Source organism: Aythya ferina (assembly GCF_964211825.1).
Source record: "Aythya ferina genome assembly, chromosome: 13".
Lineage (NCBI taxonomy): Eukaryota > Metazoa > Chordata > Aves > Anseriformes > Anatidae > Aythya > Aythya ferina.
The window spans coordinates 4,523,159-4,548,263 of NC_140311.1; the positions used below are offsets into that span (position 1 = coordinate 4,523,159).

At 34.0% G+C, this 25,105-nt stretch overlaps 1 protein-coding gene across 5 annotated transcripts in view; it reads left to right on the forward strand.

The window, feature by feature from the left end:
- The window catches only part of PCDH11X (protocadherin 11 X-linked), a 474,407-nt gene that overhangs the window by 22,927 nt on the left and 426,375 nt on the right, over positions 1 to 25,105 (forward strand). The window contains exon 1 of one of the 5 annotated variants that reach the window (XM_084535118.1): positions 24,244 to 24,372. The exons of the other annotated variants lie outside the window; for them this stretch is intronic. The gene's annotated coding sequence lies outside the window, so the exon portion shown is untranslated. Of the gene's footprint in view, positions 1 to 24,243; positions 24,373 to 25,105 lie in introns of those variants that run through there. 5 annotated transcript variants of the gene reach the window in all.

A 25,105-nucleotide genomic window follows, 5' to 3' on the forward strand; every position in this document is an offset into this window, starting at 1 on the left:
ACAGAATCAAAAAAAATTCTCAGAAAGTGTGCAAGTTTAAGTCCCACCTTTTAGTGCCAGTTTTACACCATAGTATGTATTTTTGTTGATAAATGCAGAGGTGCTTACAGTATATTTTCCTGTTTTATGCAGAGTGATCCTATTTTTGATATATACTGATAATTTGAACTAATGCCATGTAAAAAGGTATTTTCTTTTAAAAGGGACTTGTTATTCATTTTCACTAATAAATGCTTTTTAGTGATACTGCAGACCTTATCATTACCTACACAGTGTGTTTGAATCAGTGAACAGGCTGCTGCAGCAAGCTTCTTACTTTTTTTTTTTTTTTTTTTTTTAAATAGTTCTTAAAAGACATTAATAAGTTTCAAGTTATGGTAGAAGTTTAAAAGAATAAGAGGAAAATAAAGATCTTAAAGTTTTGGACTTTTTCTTAAATTACACATGATGCACATGCTGTTCCAAACGGAAAATGCTAACTCTTAAATCTATAGTGTTACACTTTCCTTCATATGCATGCGTTTGCTACTTTGATATCAAAGGGCTTGCTCTGATTTGTAAATGCTGAGCATACAAGCCAGACCTAAGGCAGGGCAAGTATACCTGTGAAAATAATGAAATGCTCATGGTAAAAAAAGATTGTGCTATCAATTTCAGTTGCCAGCTGACTAATAAACTACCTTTCTGCTATTATTTTTATAAATTGAAGCTAGCTTTCAGTACATATCATGCGTTTGACTTCATGTATTTTTCGTATATTAAAGGAACAAACCTCAAAATATTTTGCAAATTTTGTATTTTTTGTACTGTGTTTTGAAATCATTTAGCAAAACCTTTTATAGGTTTTATTGACTATTTCCATTCAGACAAGCTATAGACTGCACAGAAAAGAACTTTTTGATATATAAAAAGCTCGTTAGTTCTTTCCAGAATTCAGATTCCTAATGTAGCTTCTTCTTAGATTATTGTCCGGATTCAACTGGCTAGTGTAGATGTCAGTAACATCCAGGCACACTTTTGTCTTTCTTGTGGGACACATTAGTATACCTTAATTCAGAATTGCCTTGGCAGCAGTATGTCAGGGAGTGTTGTCAAAAATTAATAGGTACTTGTTGGCAGAGTAAGAGAATTTGCTCATTAGAAACATCTTTATTTTCACCTTTCTGTTTAATGTGCACTGCCTCCTGCTTGTATTTTTTTTTGACTTCCTTTAGACTTGTTTCACCTATAAATGAGGGATTGGACCATTAACTTTACGGCAAAAAACATACCAGATTAAAAAAGAAAGAAAAAGGAAATGAGAAAATGTAATTGGTATAAAAGTTGTCTAAATTAAATTTCTTATTATTTTTCTTTAAATAATGAATTATTCAGTATTTTGTTGTTAATAATTAAACAGAACCCAAAGTAAGATATCAGCAGGACATATGTGGGATGGGTGGTAGTTCAAGTTTGATCTAAGAGGCTTGCCTTTGTATTGAAGTTGGGTTGAAGCTTTGATCTATTTATAATGAGTATTCTAAGGGTTTACTAATTATTTTAAACCTGAAGAGAAACTCATGGTCCATTTTTTCAGTTGGAAAGGAACCAAAAATAAGCCCTGCTGGAATATAAAGGCAGAAAGTCATAAAGATCAGGCATGTTTTTTAAAGTTAAAGCACGACCGCCTACTGGCTATAATTTCAGATAAGTTTAGGGGAAAAGATGTATTTTCTCTCTCCTTTTTTTTCATTCTGTAGCTTAAGGAAAATGTCTGAGGTAATTCTAACTTTTGACTAGTGATATGGCATTCTTTATTTATTACATCCATTTAAAAAGTTCGTAACCATAAAGTTGAAGTGCTAATTTATTTATTTATTTTGGAATTGCACCTAGATAAAACACACATCAATTTCAGTTACCTACTATATTTAATCTTTTAACAAACTAAATTAACTAACATACTTGTTTATGAGAAATTGTGGGATTACAATTAATTTCTAAAGGGCTATTTTATATAACATGTTCACAACTGCACAGATACAGATTGAAAAACAAATCTGAGTTTACTGCTTAGAACATTGTTCCTGATTTCAGAAGGTTTTTTGGAAATCAGACACTTGTGCCTGAATGTTTAATTCCATCTGTAAAGGCAGAATACTTATTCCACTTTGTTAGAGTTTATTTGTACAATGACTGTGTAATTTCTCAAAGGCCAAGCTTTCTTTAAGGTCTGCAGATACAGAGACCACAATGTCATTTTCTAGAATGATCATTATGAAGCAGCAGTGAAAGTAATAGGTGGACATTACAGGCTCCTCTAGCTGTATGTCTACAGACACTACAGCCTGTAAGATGCATAGCTGTATCACCTGTACATTTCCATTGTCTTTGAGAGTTCATATATACATATTCCTCAAAACACTGGTAACCAGGCTAGGGAGATGATATAACTTGGCATCACAACAAGCAGAAATCCATTTAAAACCATTCTGTAGATTCTGGCTTTGAATCAGTCATTTCAAAATCTGGAATACTACATGAAGTTTATTTTTTTTTTTCTCATTATGTGGAAAATATATTTTCTTACACAGACATTATTTTAACTTACTTGGTGATGAGGATGAATGCTTTCTCTTGCTGAAAATGCATACTGTTATAACAAACACTGAATCATTGTTCCTGAACTGAACGTAAAATGGTGTGCTTAACTATGGTAATAGGTGCTATTTACATCATGTGAGAAATGTTTTTTCCATTTGCTTGGAAATTTTCCATTTTTCAAGGTATGCTGCCTAGTTTAACAAATCCATAATACATACAGAATACTTCTTTTTTTTCCCCCTTGAATCAGTATTTGGGATTAAAGATGAACCTATTTTCATGGTTCAAATCATTTTCATTAGCAGAAAGGAAAAACATGCCCAATAAGTCTGGTACTGCTAAGAATTATTTAAAATAGTTCTGAGGAGCAGTTTTTGCTTTTTCAATTATGCAGAATGCTCATCAAGTTTTTGTCTTTGATAATCTTTGGCTGATATTAAAAAAACTGACACAGACTTTTTGACCTGACACAAATGTGATTCCTGTGAAGATTTTTTATACCTTTACCCTGGCACAAGATTAAAGAAATGAAAGTACTGCATCCCACAAATCAAGCTCATATTTATACCTGTATTTTATCCTTGCGATTAATTTTTTATAGAATTACAGAATAATTCACATCGGAAGGAACCTTGGGAGTCTCGAGACCAATCTCCTCTTGCTCAGAGACATGTCAGCACTGAATTCAGAACTGGTTGCTTCAGGCTTTGCCCAGTCAGGCCTTGAAAACATCCACAGAGAGATTCCACATCTTCCCTGGGCAACCTGTTCCAAAGCTTAATTATCCTGAGTGATTTTTTTTTTTTTCTTATCTAACCAGCCAGAACCTTGCCTGTTTCAGTTTGACTGTCTCTTGTTCTCCTACTGTATACCTCAGTAAAGTGCCTGGCTCCGTCCTGGAATCACACATGTCCTGTGTGTCCTTTTTGCACCCCAGCACAGCTATGGATTCCCCATGAAACCAAACAGGTCTCGTATGTCTGCTCCTTTTCCTGCATTATCAGAATGGAGTCCCTGGCTAAGCTGAGTGGCATTCTTAAGTGTGCTCTGCTACTTGTCTTCCTTTGTCACCTTGGCGTCTTGACTGAGTATCACTTCTCCATGGTCACTGCAGAGAAGGTTGCCACTGATTATCACAAACCTGGTTAGTTCGTTTGTGACTAGCAGACCCAGAAGTGGGACTGTTAATTTTGTGCCACCATCTCTGGTTCTGTCAGCTTGGGGTCCAGAAGGACAAACAATTCTTAAATTATTTCCTCATGGACTAACCACAGAGCTCGATTATACATCCAGCTTTCCAAAGAGCAACCCACATATTTCATGAACCTAGTTCTAAGCAGTTCAGTTGTCCACATTGTAGCAAGAAAAAGAAATGGTCTATCTGCAATGACTTTTTTTAATCACCATTACTGAAATACTTCATGAGATACTTTAAAAAAAAAAAAAAAAGTCTGAGCGGCCTTACTTTAGAAGAAAAAAAAAAGTTTTCAGAGAAACTGACAGTATCATCTTGCAAATTAATATGCTGAAATTATTTTTAGAAACTGAATAACCATGTTTATCATTTTTTTTATCTATAGCTAGACTGCTATAACTCATCTAATTATACATGGTAATATGTCTGTCCATTAACATACTTGTAGAACTAGACACGTTTTTGCCAAATGCAAAGAGGTATAGCTATTTTTTGCTAATTAATTACTGGTTGACCATATAGGACTTTGTCACTGGGACCTACCTGGAATGGATAACGAGACAGCTTGTTATATAGATTCAAATGAATCTAGATCTAAGTGGAAAGTACATAAACGAAGAATATTAGAGTTAGACCTACTGATCACTTAATTAGCTGTACGAAGGAAAAAGTTTATAGCTGAAAAGATCTTTAAGTGTTCATTCACAGGATTTTACTTCCCAGGTGCTACGTTTCAAAGCCATGTAACACACAGAGAGGGTCCATGCAATCTCTAGTTAGTAAAATGAGATTTTTAATGTAGTTTACTACAGTAAGTGGAGTTTATTGGTGTCATCAAATGCAACACTCAGGGGATAAGACTTGCAATGCCATAATATTAGAGATGGCTTATGCCACAGTAAGACCAGGAATACTGCAACAGTGAATCCCTCACACACCACACCAAAATTAACATTGACTCCAATTGAACTAGAGCAATGGGAGTCTTGCCCAAATCAATGGAACATCAATACAAATCAAAATACAGGGCTGTACTGTTCTTTAAAATTAATTATATCTCTATTCCATTAACTTTACTGGGATTACACTTGGGTAGTCTTTAGTTTGTTTTATTTACAATACTTTTACTTAAAAATCAGGTAAGAAATTGGGGGAGAGGGGAACCTAATTTTCTCTTATGGAAAAATATTTTTCTTTCACTTTTCCCATCCTTTCTGTTTTATTAATGTCAGTGCAAAAGGAGATGTTTAAAGCTCATAGCTTCCTGTCTGTATAATGTGCAACTAGAAACCATACGTGATAAACCACAGTGCTGAGAAGTCATAGTTTATTGAGCAAAAAGCATACTTAATTGTAATTTATTCTGGTTAATTTTGCAACTTGTTGGTGAGTTCAGACATGCTGTAGTAATCCATTAGCTAAGGAATATACAATAAAACTGATATTTTTCTTCTCTGCTCTGTATTTTGCCGACACGGTTGACATGCAGAGAGGGACACATGGCTTACAGCTTGTACACATTTTCCTTGGGTTGTGGTATTTTGCATCTGAACAATGATTAAATATTGTAGTATGTAGAAGATAACAGTAACTCGGATATATGCAAAAGCCTTATTCAAAAAATATTAAGCTGTTCTGAGTGTTTGACTTTAATATTTTAAGCAAAATCTTTTTTTCTGTTCTAGTACAACTGCCATTTTATGTAGTAACATGAAAAATATTTCACTGTTTATAACTTATGTTAGTATAAAAACACATTAATTCACATTCAAGGAAAATTACACTTTTTCTGCCATGCTTTAAATATACACTATATACAGCAGCAATACATTGAGCAAGCACAGGAATATTCTGTTTATAAGAAGAAAAGTTTTAAAAACATTCAAAAGCAGAAATTTCAGAAAGAACTGAGGTATATTTTGTTACTTACTGAGGTGTATTCATTATTTAACATAAAAATAAATTTATGTGTAACAACAAAATGAAAAACAATAAATGTTTACATACCAGTGACAACTGAAAGTATAAGCAATGTATACAAATAACCTGTAAAAAACAGCCTTTTTTCACTCTGTATTTACTATGTTTAAATTCCCTGAAGACTACCATAATTAGTTTTCTGCCTTACAAGTAATTATGAGCACCTGTAATTTAAAAAAAAAATATATATATATTTGTGTCTGAGATACAATCCCTTGGGTATTTTTCTTTTAGAACCTTCCTCATTTGCTCTTCAAAGTTTTTTCCACTAACTTCTACTCTTGGGATACTTTAAATGGAAGGAAATGTTACCCTTCACTTACTTTTAATACCAGATGAGGCCTGAGGCAATACTGAGAATGTTTTTTCCTCCCCATGTCATAGGTTCAGGATAGTTGAACATTGCCTGATAAGCGAGGTCTATATAGGGTGTAGTCAGACCAAGAGTAGCCTTGAAATGGTTTTACATGATTATCATTTAAGTCCTCTGAAAATGTCCTAGCAGAGAGCAACAATGTATGGTTCCCTACTAATTGTTCTACATGATTCACTCCATGATGGCCACATTGTTTGAAATAATTACAAAACAAGCAAAAATGTCCCTTGCTGTGAACCCCTGTGACAAAGGATGTCTAACTGATGTCTTGCTGTCTACTACGGGAACAGGATGGTGGTTCCTTTTGAAACTCAGTCTTAATAGAGATGTGAATTTTCCAAGTAGCTGGATCTTAAGAAAGGTTAAGGGATGGTAAGCCAACACTAAATATTTTCTCACTGTTCTGTTGCACCCTTTCTCAAAATAGACTTTTTGGGAATTATGCAAAACCACAAATCAGAGCACACTTCTGACATTGAAAACCCTGGCCTTATGTTTCTCTACTCTTTTTTCTCCTTGGAAGTGTAGCAGGTCAAACTCTAATGAAATAATTCTTCCATACCTAAACACTGGCATTAGCTTGAGGCCAAAAGATTTCCTCAGTAAGAATTATTTAATATTAATCTTGCTTACTGGGAGAAACAGCCAGGATAAGGGACAAAGTCCACAAAGAATTGCCCATTAATTTGACAAACTTACAGTGCTGACTATCCTTGAAAACAATGTGACTCGGTTTCTATTTCTCCCAGTGTATTGATCTTAAAATGATCTTAGTATTCATTTCAGCAGAGTAGATGTACAGTAGATGTAGACAAAAAAAAATATGTGTTTTCTTAAGATATCTTGCAGTTTCTGTTCGTTGTATCACCAATACAATCTGATGGAAATACTTTATGTAAGCAAATTCTCAGTGACAGTTAAAAATCAACAAAAGTGATTTGGTTTAAAAATCACTGTGGTTTAAAGGTTGTCAGATACAGTACATACCCCTAAATTCACATGAGGGTCAGTAAGTGTCCTTAGAGTATAAGGATGTGCAGCCTTAAGATTTTAAAGCTGCAAGTAACATACACAGTACAGGACCTGTCAAGTCTTCTCAAGTCCTAGACAAAATGTCGATCATGAGAAACTTCTCAGCTTGTGCTCATGAAGAATTCAGTCCCTACCACTTCTGTATCCTACTTTTGTAGAAAAAAATGCCAATTGTACAAGCTGCCCTAGTCTTTGATCTGTCTGACTGGGAGACCAGGAGTCAACAACTGTTGTACAGTTGAATAAAAGCCAACTGGTTCTAATTTTTGTTTTCATCCCTCCTTTCTGGAGGACAAAAACATCCGTCCACTGTTTTTAAGCTACAGCGGTTTCAAAATTTCTCTGCCTTCTGTGGCATATTAATAGTAAACTGAGAAAAGGTTAATTAATACCAAATCAAGAAGTACGGCATGCTTCAGAATGCCTTTCGTCTGTCCCACCATGAAAATACCTTACAAGAGCAGGAACAGTATGAAGCTATTTATATCAGCCCTACAGTTGCCTCGGAAATTACCTATTGAAGAAGGTCTTTTTAAGGACTTGTGTTCATTCCCTTTAAGACCCCTTAATTTGCCAGAGACTCAGCTCCACCTGGTAACATTTGACCTGGTTCAAGATTGCATTCAAAGGGGAACTAATCTAGATTCCTTAGCAAGAATATAAAAGAAAGCAATCACAGTCTTTTTAAAACTTGCAGTGGTTGTGGCTGGGTATCTTCACCTTGTGATTGTATTTTCCCAAGAGCCTTTCTCCCAAAGAAGAGGTTGGGATGCTATTGTAATGTCAAATCTGACTCACCGTTACAGTTACTATTAAAAGATAGCAGCTGTAATTAGTGGAGAATTTTGAAGCTGCAGTGTTGTATTGTCAGTTGTAACAGCTTTTAATTATCTTATTTTTTTCTTTAAAGTGATCAGCTTTGCAGAAGTTGAATGTGCTTTTATCATTTTTTACTCTGGAAATGAGCTGACACATTTAATATAATTTAGATAGAAATACTGTTACTGCAGAAAACAATTGGAATCTGTTAACTTTTTGTAGGATTTTGAACACAGGAGACAGCCATAGTGCTTAGAGGGATTTTGCCATCATCCAATTAAAATAGTCCTCCATTCTCTCTAATACCATTCTATCTGGTCTTAAAATGCATAAGACTAATTACATTAGTGCACAGAGGCTTGCATGGCTAATACTATTGGCCATTTCCTCAAATAGAAGAATTAGAAGTGATTAACCACTTTCCAAATAACAGTAGTGTTTCTACTGCAGGACTAGATTTGATACATAGATATGCTGGAATTTCTACGTTCCTCTTGCAGCAGTGCATGGTACTCGAGCTTTGAACAGATGCCACTGTTGAAAATACAACTGCCCACTCCATTGTCTCTCCAGTATGCTTTAGCTCATCAGAAAACCAAAACCTTTTGTTGTTATTCCTAATCTGGTTTTATGCTGAGGATAGAAAGAATAAAGACTGAGCCTTATAGATTAGCCTTCTAATAGGACAAGGCTTGTTGTGCATGACTTAACTCTCCTGAAGTCTTCCCTCCCTATCAGAAAAAGAAGTTTGAGGTTTCCAGGGAAGGACCTCAGTTCTTAAAGATCTGAAAGAATACACTCGGTGCAGGAGATACTTGTGAAAAAGAGTCTGGTTTATCAGACTGTTCAGTGGCATGCAGCAATCTAGGAGGCTGGATACAGCCAAAGAAACGCTGCGTAGTATTGTCATTTTTGGCAGGCAGCATCCTTGTCAATATGCATGAGCACTCAGAAGAATGAGAGAACCTGTCACCCAAGGGATGTTACACGCTGATGACAACAACCAGTCACAGGTCCTCCACTCCAGACACGTGTGTAGATTAAGCAAGTTCCTTAACAGTCATCACTCTTAAAGGAAAACTGCTAGGCAGCACAGGACAGACAGCATTGATAGTGCTGCCATTCCTGCAGCCAGCATTGACATTTTCACTTCTTGGATTCAGCTTCAACGTTGATTTCTCAAGACTGAGAAAAGTAAAATTTCTGTCAGCCTGTGAAAGACCAGCAAAACTGAGAATTAATCCTTGTATATTGTCCACTATAGCCCCATTAGAGATCAATTTAGCCCATGATTTTCTGGGAAGTTTAGGGAATGCACTCTCACTACATCTCATGATGGTAGTAGAGGAATTTAACATTCATTCATATACAATGAAAAATCCATAATGGGTCATATTCATGGTCATGTCACAATCTGGTTCATTTACTCTTTTTAATTATCACAGGTGTTAGTGGCTCTATCATCCAGTGCCCAGATTTGGGGAGGCAGAGAATAAATAGTAGTTCTATTTTTTTTATATTTTTATTTTTTGCTATTCTTAACATTTGAGTAGGGATATTGTGGATCAAATCACAAAAGCAGAAGTTTCTAGTCAAGCAGGTATGGATGTGTTTCCTTGACCCTTCTAACACTGGCTACTGTAAAATCATAACTGAAAATAAGACTATACCGGACTATACCGTTTCAGAAAGGATATTTTTTTTTAATTTTTTTTTTTCTGTGTAACCTTAAAATCTCACAAAATGGTACAGGGGAATTTGATTGTATCAAATGAAAATTTTAGATAGGTTACAAACACTTCATTTTACTGAATGCTTTTCATTAGTTCTTCTTCATGTGAACCATGTATATATAAATGCACAGACATATGTTCTAACTTTACAAAATGAAGCAGAAAGATAAGTTTCAGTGTATTATACTTTCCAGAATAAACAGGTTTTAGAAATAGTATTCGACTTGAACTTTAAGAGCACAGGCTGAGGTAGCCTGCACTGGATACACATTTCCCAGTGCTGTGAGAACCTAAGTCCCACTGGAGCTTAGGAGGGCTAAAGCATTGGTTCTCCCTAAACCATTTGTGATTTCACTTACTTTCACTGAGCCGTATCCAATTAGAATGTTTGAAAAGTAGTTTATAGAATTTGAATAATAAAATATTTTCAGTATCTTCTAATAACTTGGAACATAGTCTTACCACAAATATCGCTGTTCCAGGGAAAGCATAGAAGGTAATTTATAACTGAGTATAGAAACAAAGTCTTTGTTTATGTTGAGGGACTATTGTCTGCTTCTTGAGATTATTAAATTTTCACTCCAGTGAGTGTGCAGGAAGGCAGTATATCACCAAGATGAAATAGAAAGCTTAATAGGCACTGTATCTCTTGATGTTTACACAAACCTTGCCAACTATCTTAAAAGAAGTTGAATTGGTCTCTAAAATACTGACACAAATGAAATTAGGAGGAAATTCCCCTTGCAATGGTAATACCAGATGTGTCATTTACACTATTAAAATTCTACATTGTTCTTCAGTCTATTAGATGAGAAATTATGTGTCCAAGAATAATAGAAAATCTTAGTTGCAGAAAAAGATTTGGCATTTATTTTTTCAGCAAGAGGTTGAAATTGTACAAGTAGCTTGATTACTCACAAAATTAATTTTTAAAGAAAAGGAGTCGATCTTTCATAACAAGAAAAAGGTGTGTATCTATTCCATATTCAAAAAAAATTACAGGAAACTGTCAAAATCCCACTTTATGGGAAAAAATACTGAATTCTCCTATTTTTGCAGAAATGTAACAAAGTAAAATGATTTTGATAGCCAGTCAACCAAGTGTAGTGTTAATTCTTAGCAAACTTATAAGATCATTAGAGTACTTGTTACTGTTAGGCACTAGGTGGCCTGCTTGCTAAAACATAACAATGAAGACTTACACAAAGACAATTTGCAAAAGCACTGGGTGAAAATAAATAAAGAAATAAAGCATCTTTCATTTTTAATAGAGGATGATATATTTGAACTATCACATGCAAAGTCATATGTGCATATATAGGAAATCTAAAGATAGTACAACCTACTTAAATCCAATTTAGCGCACAATTATTTTGCTCTTTTCTTGCAGATAATTAATATTTAGTTCTCTGTACATTTGCTTAAGGAAGAGCAGGAACTCATTCATATTCTAGTGAACACATTCTTCTCTTACTCTGCAATATCTTATCAGTGCTGGTGTTGTTGAGATATCAGCCTATATGCGACCTTTTTCCTTTCCACTACTATAAAAGATCAAAAGTGCCCACAAACAGAGAGGATATTAATCTGTGTATTCTCCAAATCATAAGCTCTTAGTTCTTTTGAGCAAAGTTAAAAACTAGCAAATAAAAGGTAGTTGTAACATTTGTTTTAGAAACTTACTTGGGTTATTGAATTATGCTCAGAAACATGAAAAGGGTCAGTATTACTTAATGCTTCTAAGGAGCAAATGTAAAAACTAACATTTTAAGAATGAGTTGCTCACATACACTCAATCCAATCTCAGCATTCTACAAACAAACAACAATAACAAAATGTAATTAAGTAAACAAAGCAGCATCTTGCTTTTTTTTTTTTTTTTCTTTTAAAATAACTGAAGTCTAGAAGTAATCTGTACTCCTCAAGTCTTGCAACCTCTGCTGGAACAAAACATGATAAACTCTTCATTATTTTCAGCAATTTTAAAATTTTCGTTTTTTCGTTGCTGAGTGTCATTAGTGGAGATAAATACTGACTTGAGGGGTGTTCAGCTTAAGCTTTCAGACATTTCCTTTTATTGAAATAAAACAACAAATTGTATAATTTGCATTACTTTAAATTTAATGAAATAAAATTTTTGATATTAAAAAATAGTTTTACTGTTCAACTGTATTGTTAAATACTTAACTATAGGTTTATTTAAATATGATTATTCAACCTTTTAATTTCAGGTCAAATGCAAGATTAATGAGATGGCTGAATTTCTAATGATTGTTTTATCTATCTCTGATAGAATTCTAAAATATTAGCAGTCAAGGAGAGTGCAAAGCTTTTACTGTTCTCCAGAGACCATGTGAAAAGCATACATCTGAATGTAATCTGCATTCCAGACAACACTATTTTGGTCATCAGCTTATTAGAAATTCATCTTGCAGATATTTTTTAACTGGATTCCCCTAATGTCTCTGTGTTGAAACTAATAAATGAAGAAACAACAGAGAACCACACTGCACTGGTGTCTAATTGTACCAGAAAGGATGCTGTGTGACTAGCATAATTACTTGTTTCCTTTTTCTCCTGAAATCATATGAATTTAAACAATGGATTCTGATAACTGAATATATTTTTCCAGGAACAAACAAACATATATATCTCAAGCTCGTATTTGTGTGTTTTAGTCTGAGTAAGAGTAGAATACACTAACAAATACATGGCAGAATACTCTTGACACAGTAAGTTCCATGAAGATGTCTCATTTTTTCTGCTACAAGAAAACATTGCATGACGATAGAAGAGGAACTACAAGTATTTGTATTTTTGTGATTTGATCAAAAAGTGTATGCCTTCACATTCCAGACAAGCCTGAACATAAACCTCTTGAACTGATTTTAAAAAAAGCAGACTTGTCAGTATCCCTCAGATACAGAGAATTATTCTCCATTTGAAACAATGCAGCATCCATCCACACTGTACACTAAGGAATAATATACCTCCTCAAACTCTGTCAGAAAAAGAAAAAAAAAAAAAGTGATATGTGGCATACAATCAAAAAAAGCAAAACAAAACAAAAATACATCACTAATGCTGGTATTGGCAGTAGTCAACTAATAGATGATATGTATGCTTCTACTGATGCATAGAGACACATCACTGTGAGACATTATACTGCCTCTAGGAAATCATCATCTCTAGATATGAGAAAATAGGTGTCATGTACCAAGTCTCATAAAATACAGTGGAATTGTATTAGACAAATAGGCCTGCAAAAGCCATAGAGACATAAGGCATTATATCACTCTTTTTAATAGTGTCAAGTTTGAGAAAGTTCAAAATCTCTCATAATACTTTACAATATGTATGGGACTACTGTCATTAGGTTCCAGTAAAGTATTCCAATAATCTTGTTAAGTCATTTAATATTTGGGTCCTAATAGTTATTATTAATAATTATTAATAGAAATTGTGGCTACTTTTCAATACCATAATGCTTTAATACATCCAGACCCTATAGCAGAACAGAACGACTGTGTTTGGAAAATTTGCTCTAAGGCTTAATACATACCACAGATGATGTAATGTTTGAATTTTGACAGATTTTTGTAACACAACAGCAAGTTTTCTTTACTACACACTCTGGGTTTGAATTTTGTAAGTTCTGAGCACCTGTAATTTTACTGGAAATCATTAAGAGTTCTAACTGATAACTAACATAAACACCATCAGAGGATAAAGATTTGAAATATTATTTTCTCTACACACTTAATCACAAATCAATATTTCTAATTCTTACACCGGTAATTGAAGGAGCAGTTAATCTTATCACTGTTGTTCTTATACCTCATCAAGCAGCATACAATTATGTCCTTATGTCATTTGCGTTGATCTTGCTTAAGTCATTCAAAACAACTTTTGTGTATAAAGAAAAACATCCATTTTCTTGGTAGGTCTTAGATTTGGAGGCATAATTAGCTGATGAAAAGGAATACTCTTATCTGGTATTTTCATAACATTTCTGTTACAACACTAATACAAACATCTAATCTCCAGAAATAACTGAAAAGCCTTTGGTCATTTCTAGTTGACTGAAACAGCCAGTATTATCATAATGGGAAGCATGAAAACTTACAAATGATACAGTATTTAATACGATCCCACGTTATTCAAAGATTCTCTGTGTTGTGATTACTTCAGCTAGTAGGCTGGTGTGTGGTTTTTCATATTTTTTGTGCTCTTTTTCTATATCTATATATTTCTTTTGCATTTAAATAATAAGCTGTTTTCAATGGGGAAGTCATTCCATTTATATGCAAAATTAGTTTTTTCACTTGGGCTTGTGGAGTACTGGCATGACGTTTAGACAAAATAGGGAAAGACTACACCTCTCCTTTAAACCTTAATAGTTATTCACACTATTCCTTTAAGGCTTTCCTCATTTAATTCCTGCTTTCAAGAACCAATATTCCATTTTCTTCAAAAATGCTCTGTGCAGGGCATCAGTAATGATAAAAAGCATCATGGGTCCATAGTATTCTTTCAGAAAATGTACTTCAATATAATTTTTAAAAGCTTTTTCATGAACATCAATGACCTATAGGACTCTGATATACCAAAGTATGCTGTTCTCATTGTTAATATAGTGGGGTCCTCTTTTTCTCATTAAAAACCTTCAAAGAAGCCATACATCCTTGCAGTATGTCAGAATAACGTAGAAGGAGGTATGATAAATAAGACCCCAAACCTGCCTGTTATAGATTACAACCCTTAGTCTATGCCACATGTGGACATCATATGATTCTATGATCATTGGCTGACCACACTTACTCAATGGACATGTGTATTTCTAGCAAGAAATATTTTGTACATCTTCAAAATCCCCTTTTATTTAATTGTAATTGTTGATAAGTTTCAGTGAGGAGGTAGTGAAGAAATGCAAATAGCACATTTTCCATTATTTCAATATGAATTCATAGGGAGGAGTCATAGTATCTTCAAAAAAAATGTGGATTCCTGTAAAACTTTAAAAATCATTTTTTCTGAGATTCTGTTAAGCATCTACTATACCACAATAGGCTATAGTCAAGAGTATAGCTCATTTTGATATGGCCTGATATTTGTAATAAAATTTAAAATGAAGAATTCAATGTTGACACATAAGATTCTATGTAAATACTGAATAAAGTTCTGTTGTTGAGATATGTAGGCTCTCTCACATTACTCTTAAGATAACAGGGCATTGAAATTCCAAAGCAAAATGGAAATTGAAAATCTGGCAAATTTTGTAAACCCTGCAGAAGATGCATCTGATTTCAGTAGGCTCTGAATCAGTTTAATAGGAAATTGTTTCCCAGATCCTCCAGTATAGAGGTAAAACAAAATTTGAAGTAGAGAATTGGGTCCTGCACATCAATTTGCTAGAATACATTTAATAGTATCTTTATAATTCTGTTCCATCCAATTCTGTGACTGTTTCTATTTTTATTATTTATTCTTTTTTTCTACAAATAGTCCAACTGAATGTTGGTGCATGTTTTCTTCCAAGTCTAAAGAGCTATGCTCCATCATTTCCACTGGATAATTTAGTTTTCAATCCCCTTTCCAGAATCACTTTAGTGTAGTGCTCCTGGCACAGAACTTCAGTGCTTTGAGAAGCAATCCATGTGTTTGCAATCTCTACAGCAGTTTGGGGATCTGTCAGGATGCGAGAAGCTATGCACTATAAAGTATTTTACCAGAACAGTTAGAGGATTGCAGTGGTGGTAGGGCTTTTTGGGGAGTTGGTTGGCTGAGGGGGGAGGGGTGTGCTTCTGCTTTTTTTTTTTTTTTTTTTTTTTTCCCTGTTTAAATAGCAGAGAAAAATAGTTTATATTTTTATCTATACAAACTATAGAATTAAATGGTTTATTATACATATCAATAAAGCAGTACACTTTTTAATAATTAGAGTGAAAATTCTAAAATATTTAGACTAATTCCTCTGATAAATGTTGGCACCTTTATTAGTTGTGCATATGCCCATATAGTCACTAAAAGCTCAGTTCTATACCATTAGTATATAAAGCATTACATTTTGTTGAAATTCATACCTAATTTCCTATTAATCCTCTGATTAAAAGTTACATCAAACAATGTGAAATAACTCAATTTGCAGAAATCACAGTATAAAGTAACCGTTGCTGTTACTACTAGCTTTGATTACTTGCATGGTAGCAATGCATTGAAACGAAGGACACTTTATGCTACAGAGGTATAGCAAGGAGAGAATTCCTCCTTAACATTAGAAGAACAGTTAATTATAGACAGTTGGGTCACAAGGAAATAATCGGATGGTATTACTGAATTTGAGTGATAGAAGAGCATGAGAGATAAATGCATGCTGTTAATGTTGTAAGATACGAATTTTGAGGCTTGATCTTATGGCAATTAACTATCAGTCTTGGATCAAACTCATGCTATTTGTGTCCCACTTAGTAAGTAATGAGAAATCTTATTTCAAACAGATTTCCTTTCTCTTTTATACACTTTTATTTCCTATAGTAAGTAGAGGGAGGAGGGTGGTTCACTTTTCCTCGTAGAGTTTTCTAAAACCACATGGCACTGCAGCTGTTATTGCTAACATCTTCAGTGTATACAGCACCTTTCATTTTGGAAGATCCCTGAAGTGCTTTGCAGCACTAAATACGGGAATTATTTCTCATACCACTGAAAGTCTATACCAAAAGCAGCTGTACCAGCTGTAGGGAGGCTGGTGGCCTCCGCAGGAACATTCCAGAAGAAGGCGGTGGCCCTCACAGCACTGTCCCACCTTCAGGCCTGGTGAGGGGGAAGTGTCAACAGTGATACTGCCCCAGCCTCCCCAGAATTTATACCACAAGGCCTTCCACAGCTAGAAGTACTGCCTCTGTCTGGGCATCCAGGTGAGGAAAAAGGATGGGTTTTCCTAAAAGAGGCTGGTGTGCTGTGGAGGGACCGGTAAGCCCTGAAGCCAGCTGAGCTCAGGCGAGCCTCTCAGGAAAAAACTGGCCTGCCAGGAAAGTTAGTGGAGTGATGTCTACTTATTCCCTATTTCTTTTTTTCTTTTTTTCCCCCCTGTCCTGTAGCAGGTGTGTGATTCTGACATATTCTAATAAAACTTCTGTTCAGGTGGTTTTGTTCTACCCTTGGAAAAGCGCTTGCTGTCTGATGTTATCTTCTCATAAAAGAATCTTTTGTGTTATATACTGCAATGTTCTATTTGTGTTATATATTTAGGTGGGGAAAGTAGCTAAGAATCTGATTACTTTCCTAGCTTTGGACTTATATACAACTTAAGAGACTGTTTTTTCCACTGTTGTAATTTGTGTGTGTGTGCGTGACATTCTTACAGCTTCCAGGGCTGTGTTTAAATTTGTTATTTATAAATATTTATTCTTTTGTATTGCATCTGTGTGTTGCATGTGACAACTTTGGACAAACAGGCTGTTTACTGGTGAGAATTGTACGCCAAAATACAGAAAACCTCTTTTGTGATATGCTTTATATTTTAAACTTTTGATCGGTACCTTCTAGTTAAAATCTCATTTACATTTAAGCCATCTATTAAAACGACAAAAAATCCCATATGAAAATGGATAGCTGCACTGCTAGTGCATGAAAAATGTTTAGTTTCTTATCTAAGTGATTCCATGAGAATCTTAAAACTTTTTTTTTTTTTTTTTCTGTATTTTGTAAACCTTTCCTTAAAGGCAGTGGGTTGAATAGGAAACATTTTGCTGCTGTGAAGTTTTCTCAGGAATAACAGAGTAAATGTGAAATTGCCTGTACCGTTTTATTCTTATGCTTATTTTTGTTATTGTCAGTAATAATTTATTTGATTCTTAGCTAGTTATTAATTATAATTGTGACTAATTGAATATATTAATTAAGGACTGCATAAGCATATGAAGTTTGTATGTTTGAATGTGTTCATTCATGAGCCTTACAGCATTAGAAATGGAACAGAAGTGACCATTTTTACAGACAGAGGAGAAGCTGGAATAAGCAAATCCTAAAATATGTTTTATAAATGCCTTGTTACTGTGATCTCCTAGTCCTACATCATACGAACACACTGAGAAGATAATAGAGGTAAAGTCCAGCACCTCCTTTCCTTTCAGGCTTGTACTCAGAAGACCTTTTAAAAAAATCTGAGAGTTAACTTCACAGGATGCCTGGGCTTTTGGGAGTGTGTTATGCTGAGATAGAGAGAAATTGATGGAAATATGACAGTTTAAGACTAAAAAGAGAATCTACAGAAAGAGTAAGGTTCTGATATTAATTGAAATTTAATACATGAATCCTTATACCCAGGGGACAATTTTTTTTTTTTTTTTTTTCTTTTCAGAAACTTGATGCAACTAGTGCAATATTGCAGATACCTGGGTTTAACAAGGATTTCAAAATGTAAATAGTTTTTCTTTTTATAGTGCAAACCTTAATTGGAAGGAAAAAATACTACTTTTTTCCAAATGTTTTGGGAACAATACATTTAAAAGTGGAATTTTTGAGAAGTTTATGTTAATTCAGTTACATCGTCTCATTGTTTTGAACTGAAGGGGGTTGAGGTAAGAAGTGGTCTGATTTCTGATAGCCTACAATGACAAAATGTCATTATGCATATGCCTGGGCTCTAGTCAAAATCATATTTACTGTGAGTAGGTAATAGACAATATAGCATTCATCTGTAAGCAACATTTCCATTTTTATTCAGAAATACTTGAATCGTTTAGTAGGCACTGTGAAGTGTATTTTTTCTATTCAATAATGAAAGTTATTAACTGGCAGCAAGTCAATAATGCAAAATGCATTATGTATGAAACAGGTGATCTTGACAATCACTGCTTCAAAGGATTTGACACAAATGACTAAAATCAGATTTACTTTCTCTTTTGAATAAAAATGCATTTGAAGTTGAAATACATCCAATGATCACATATGTTCATGTAATTTCTTTTTGTGATATCACATGCCCTTGCCATTAGCTTATGGATGATATTTCTTTGCTTTATTAGAGATTTAATTTTCAGATTTGAGGCATGAACAGATTTTCAAGGAATAAAACTAGAGCAAATTTCACTTAATGCAAAAAGGTGTTCATGTGTTGAAAAACAAAAAAAATAAGAAAATGACATTGCAAAAAATCAAGTTACTAATAGTATGATTCACATTGTTTTTGAAAGTTTGTCATGCTCTACAATTTCAAATATGTATTCACTAAAACTCAGTGCTGTAGCTTTGGAGTTGTAGCATTCGGTGTTTAACAGAATTGTTTGCTTTTTTAAATGGATCATGGTGTTTCTGTCAAAGAATACTTATACAGCTGTGCTTATCATCAGGGAGATCTTCACCATTTTTTCCCCAATATTTCTGTCCTCAACCCTTAGCTTTCTGTGCAGCTCTGGTGCAAACCTGTTTTCAATGCTAATAGCAGGATCTACTATTTCCTAGAGCTGACAGCTCTATAAACTTTATGCCGCATATTCTCAAAGTTTTTTTCAATAAGTTACAGGGTATTTTGATTATATTTGCTGAGTGATTGCTATGCGTTTTCCCAAACATGGATTGTGCTTACCATTTTAGTAAAACAGTTTGACAGGGATTAATTTGGAACAATTAAAAGAAATTACTGTTTATGCCAGATACCAAAGTGATTGAGTTCAGTTTGTCTGTACAGCATAATTACTGCCTGTTGTGTATTTGTGGTTTTGCTCACTGTTTCCAGCATCTTGATAAAAGTTTTAATAAGCACTCCTCGTATTAGTTATAGATTAGTCTCAGGAATATGTAATTCAGCTTCAGTAAGCTTGTTTTACACACCTTGACTGCTTCTTCATGTGGCTGCAGAAATCTGTCCTTTGCCTGTTAACTTGTAATTTCTTTAGCTAAAGAGTATTTCTTAGCGTAGGGGGAAGGGGTAGGGTAGGGTAGGAGGAAGGAAACAAAAATAAACCTAAAAATACTCTGTTTCTAAAGCAGTGAAGGCTGAATCAGGAGAGCATGGAGCAGCAGAAGCAAGTTGTTTCACGGTCATTTAATTCTTTTGTTGACTTCAATGGGTGTTAGGTGGTGTTTTCATCTGGTGATAGGAACTTTCAGTTTCATTTTGTTCATCTCTGGAAAAAAAAACATATTAAAGAAACATCATTGAAGTTAGTACCATCACACTAATAAAAAATAGATCTAAGAATAAATCAGTCCTTTAGTGGATTTAGAGTAAAATCATATGAGGGAATGAATTTGAAAGCCTTGAGAATATAGCAAATTGTCTGTTCTTCTTTGAGGTAGGTCTTTCTCTTTGAATACGATCATGAAGTATATTATGTAGGGAGTGCATTAGGTGGGAAAATACTGATGGCTGCAAAATAATTTCACTTTGAAACAGTTTAGAGTGTGAAAATGAGTTAAGGATGTTTGTTATCATTTGCTTCTTCGGTGTTAAAAAGAAGAGGGAGATTCCTGCCAGGCTATAGCTTTAGAGTGTTTCTTCTTGTCATCAAAAAGTGGTAAGAAATAACAGTAAAAGCTTTACTTTTATTTTTTTATTTTTAAAGGGGAAAAAAGGGGGAAAAAAAGTTAACTGCCATCAAAACTGGTCAGTCCGAAGTAAAATATTGTATGTAAGTATGATGAGGGTAGACATTGCTGTATTCAGCTATGTTAGTGACTTACACCTAAAACCAAACCAACCAACCAACCAAACAAAAAACACAAACTAAAAATATGTGGTACCAGAAAACAGTCCTAACGGTCTATCAGCTGAGAGTTACAGAATAAAATTGAAATCTGTATCAACATCAAAGAGGATTCAGCAATTCGGAACCTCTGAAATACAGAACTGTTTCATTGTCAGTGGGCACTTCAGAGGGAGCCTTTCTGAACTGGAATAGTTACAAATAGCTCAGTCTTCAGTTAGATAATATTATAATTGTGCTACTGTCTGGAAAAAGAGAGACCATGTCACGAGGATCTTTTGCTTTGAGGAATACTCTTTTAACATAGTTATTTCAATACGCCTATTTAAGGGGTCAAGGGTTGCTAGCAGCAAATGAAAGGGATATTATATTGAAAAGAAGTGGTATAATAGCTAAATTAGTCTATGTAATTAAAATAGTTTGGGAATATGAAGATAAGAATGGGAGTAATTTTCATGGTTTCTTCTGTATTGTTATTTTTCAATGTTTAGATACTGTAGCAGTTGTGAACTTCAATGCAGTATTCCCAATTCATTTAACCAGCCTATGCTCCTTTTTTTTTAAGTGTTGTTGAATGTTGGAGCTTACGACAGGTGTTTCAGACTTGAGCAACTCTATTTATTCTGTGTATTTTTTGTTTTTTATTTCACCTCTATGTTTTGGTCATCAAGAAAGGTTTTTTCCACACACTGTACTGTGACTGACCTTCTACGCAGCTCCTTTCTTTTTTCCTTTTTGTATTTTTATCTTGCTTGTCTTTCTCAGTTCATCTCTTTTTCTACCATCTGTTATTATTCACATGCTCTCTTTTGACAATTTCACTTAATGTTCCGTTTTAGTTGACTGTGTCATCCTTATTTGCAGTTTCCTTAGCCTTTCATTTTCTTCCAGGATTTTAGAATTCTAGAAATGCTCAGATTTCGTAAATGTCTTTGAGAATGATGCTTGGTTGTTGGAGAGTACCTCCTGCTCCTCTCTTCTTTGCATTGCTGTTGCCATAGTATTCCCATCAGTGCTATGACACAAATGACAGACAACTTACAGCTATAACTACATAAATAGGTTGCTTACAGAACAACACTTTTCTCATGGCGTAAGGTGTTCATCGTATGTCTGAACAGAAGACTTGAGTAATGTTGCTCCCCCCTGCTCCACAGGGTCACAGGGGCCCACAGGTATAGAATAGTTCTCAGAGGTTCAAAGCTGCTCCTTGAACTGCTTACAAAGGCAGGTAATGACCATTTAAGGACAGTTTATTATCCAGAAGTTCAAGAATGATAAGTCATTGCTGTTTTTTTTTGTTTTTTTTTTTATCTTAAGACCAGACAGTTTTCTACTAAACTCCTGACGTTGCACGTTACATGTCTATGCTATTAGTTTTTCAGGAAAATCTACAGGGATAACATACATTACAAAAAGTTTTGTTAATATTTATCTCACATGGTTTATAATAATGGTGACTGTTATTTCTGTGTTTTACTATATTTTTTTAATACAAAATAAATATAGTTTTTATAGAATGGTTCAGGCTTTGACTCGTTTTAAAAAAGATAACAATATACTAGTACTGAAATACTAGGAAATTCCACCTCACAGTTTTCCTGATTTACCTCTTTGAGTCTTTTTTTGTTGTTATTTTGTAGTCCGTAGAACCTTTACTGTGGCTAAAACTGGAGTTCATGGAATTCTTATTAGTTAATTTTAAATTTAAATTATTTACTGGTACTATCAGGAATTTCAGAATTGATTTGGAAAACTTTTTTCATGAACCCTTTAGAAATTTTGACTTGTGTACTCACCCTGAAATTATTTTCTAAAACTTTCTTGATTAAAAACAAACTTTTGTTTCTAGTGCAATTAAAATTCCCTGTATCCTCAAAACTAGAGGGAGAGGAGCAGTGTAACATTAATAACCTTGTTAATAATCAAAAAATATACTATATAAATTTATTTGGAAGATATATGTACATGTATATGCAATATTTTAATCAATTATTATGATTTATAGACAACTCTATCAATATTATTACAGAATAATTTGGGATAGGGCAGGGAATTTGGTTTATTTCTAAATTTGTTTCATTTAAATGCACAGAAATGAACTGTAGGCTTAAAATATGACTCCACGGACATCAGGATCCCTTTTTATTTTCTTAGTTTAACTTCTAATAGAGAAGGAAAAATTGACACAATTGTGCTTTCTAGTACATGCAGGACATGCTGCTATTCTGAAATTTAGTTTTGAAGAGGTTTAAGTATCAAGTGTTCGCAATAACCCATACATTTTTGTTGCTGTTTTGTCTGAAAACAATGTAATTTATTTATTTATTTATTTATTTATATAAAATATATAATATATATATTGACTACAGTCAATACAAAAATGTACTTTTCTGAAATGAGATACTTCTGAAGTTTGAATGCATGTGTGCAACTCCTTTAGCAAGTAATTGTTAGAGATGTGCTGACAAATAAAATGCACACAATTAAAAATATTATTAGTCAACCTAATATATTTGTACAATATCACCACAGTTCTTTCATTAAACTCATGCTGCTACCATACTGTTACTGTTAATGATAATCAGTATCTGCTGATGACTTCCCTATTTACATATTTAAATTGAGTTTAGTATTGTAATGGATTTATAAAATGCCTGTTTGTAGAACACTGTTTCTTCACTCCTGAATACCTGTTCGACGTATCATGCTGACCTACTGAAGTACTGCAAGTACATGTAAGTCAGTGAATTACTGAAATAGTGCAGGTAATGCAGTATCTATGCCACATAAACTGCATATGCAATTCTCACCGCTGTCAGTAATCTTATTCAGGTTAATTGAATTACTCCAGCGAGTAATGCGTTTTTTCATAAACGAAGACTTGCAGGATTCGATTTTTCTATCATGTTGTTCCTTATGTAAAATCACAAAGCCAGAAAATGCTTTACAGTTAAATCCTGTTGCTGTGGAAAGATACACCTTGCAGATCTAGTTGGAATGTAACAGGAAGTTACTCTCACTGAAAAGCAGGTTGCAGAGTTGAAATGGAATAACTATATTAGTGTTCCTAATCTGTCTCACTGTAAAGTGAAATGTTTTAATTTAAATTACCGGGAAATGATACTGCTGAAAGGCAGTAAGTAAAGGGCGAAGACAATTACTGCCTTCAGTAATTTCTTAAACAACTGCAACTTGGTCCATGGGAGTAAATCACTCTATGCTATGACAGAGAGAATAAAATCAGAAGCAGAAGGGGAAAAGTAATTTTTTTTCACCTGAACGATGGCAAGAATGTAGGTGTGCTAATACAGCTATATTTGAAAAAGACGCTAAGCTGGTAGGAGCTGAAATTTTACTAACTAAAAAATTATTTCTAGAAAGAACTCTTGAATGCTTATCTTGCAAAAATACTATTCGAGATTATTTTAAATTTTGCAAAGGCAGAATGGTTTAAAGATAAGGCAAAGCAGCATGTTCTGTACATGGAGCTAGATACATGTATGTTTTTCTGTAGAAGTTGTCAGCTGAAGGCATTTATCTGTATGTACCTATGTCATCCCCTTCTGTTTCTGTCTTTCTGTAAATTTAAGTTTGTTAACAATCTTGAGATGAGAATATATTGTTAATCAGAAATTAGATTGAAAAGTACAAAATGTTATTTTCTTCAGCCCTAAACAAACCTGTATCTCATTTTAAACATGTTGGTGTCTCAGAGTATTTAGTTCATATAGGAGCAGATTTCACCAGATTTACAATTATATAACATTTCGTTCATTTCAGTCTCCAGTAGATACATTAAGTACTGTCACATACCAGAAGGGAAATTATTCCTGTGAAGTCTGTCTTTTATTTATTTATTTCAATCAAAGAAAGCAAAAGAAATCCCACTGTCTTGGAAATTATCCAAGTATTATTGCAAGTACCCAAGACAGAGATTATTTACAGGTATGGTGGGCTGTTGGAGAACTGAGACTGATACAGGGTTACCCTTGGTGCTAGGAAAAATCTTTTAACCTTATTGCTATGTTGAAAAGTTCCAGCGTTTGCTGTGCTCCTTCTTTGTTAGAATTTGTCCACTGTTGCAGTTTTAGACACCGAATCCAAATTTCAATGAATTGAATGGTAGTATTTCCATTTATTTCCAAAGCTCAAATTGGATCTTGTCTCCTAAGAGAAAAGGACTGCTATATTACTGTCCCTTTGCTAGAAAGACTTCAACTAACTGGTGGCTGAAGTTCAGTATCTGCATTAGGTTTTCTTGCTAGTTTAAGCTCCTTTACTAAAAATAACAGCAAAGAAATCTGGTGAACAAATATAATGAAATTTTGTCAGTGCAAAACTTGGGGGCAAATTAAGACAAGTATTCTTGGTTTCCCATCTCTAAGCAAGTGGTATAAAAAGATCTTCTCAGCAGATGGTTGCTTGCAAACTCCTTTCCTACATTTTTCCTTGGAGATAAGAAATTGAGGATAAAGTGGCAGAGGTTTAGGAAGGTAAAGGAAGAGGTTTTCTTAAGGAGAAAAGAGAAATCTAATGGTGGAGATAGAAATAATGATTTATCTTTGTTTTTATTTATTTGTTCATTAATTCTGATCCAATTCTAAGATTTCTACCTCAAGTATTTAGGAAGCAGATGGAAGTAGAAATATGTGCAAGAGATTTTATATGTTTTCTGAAG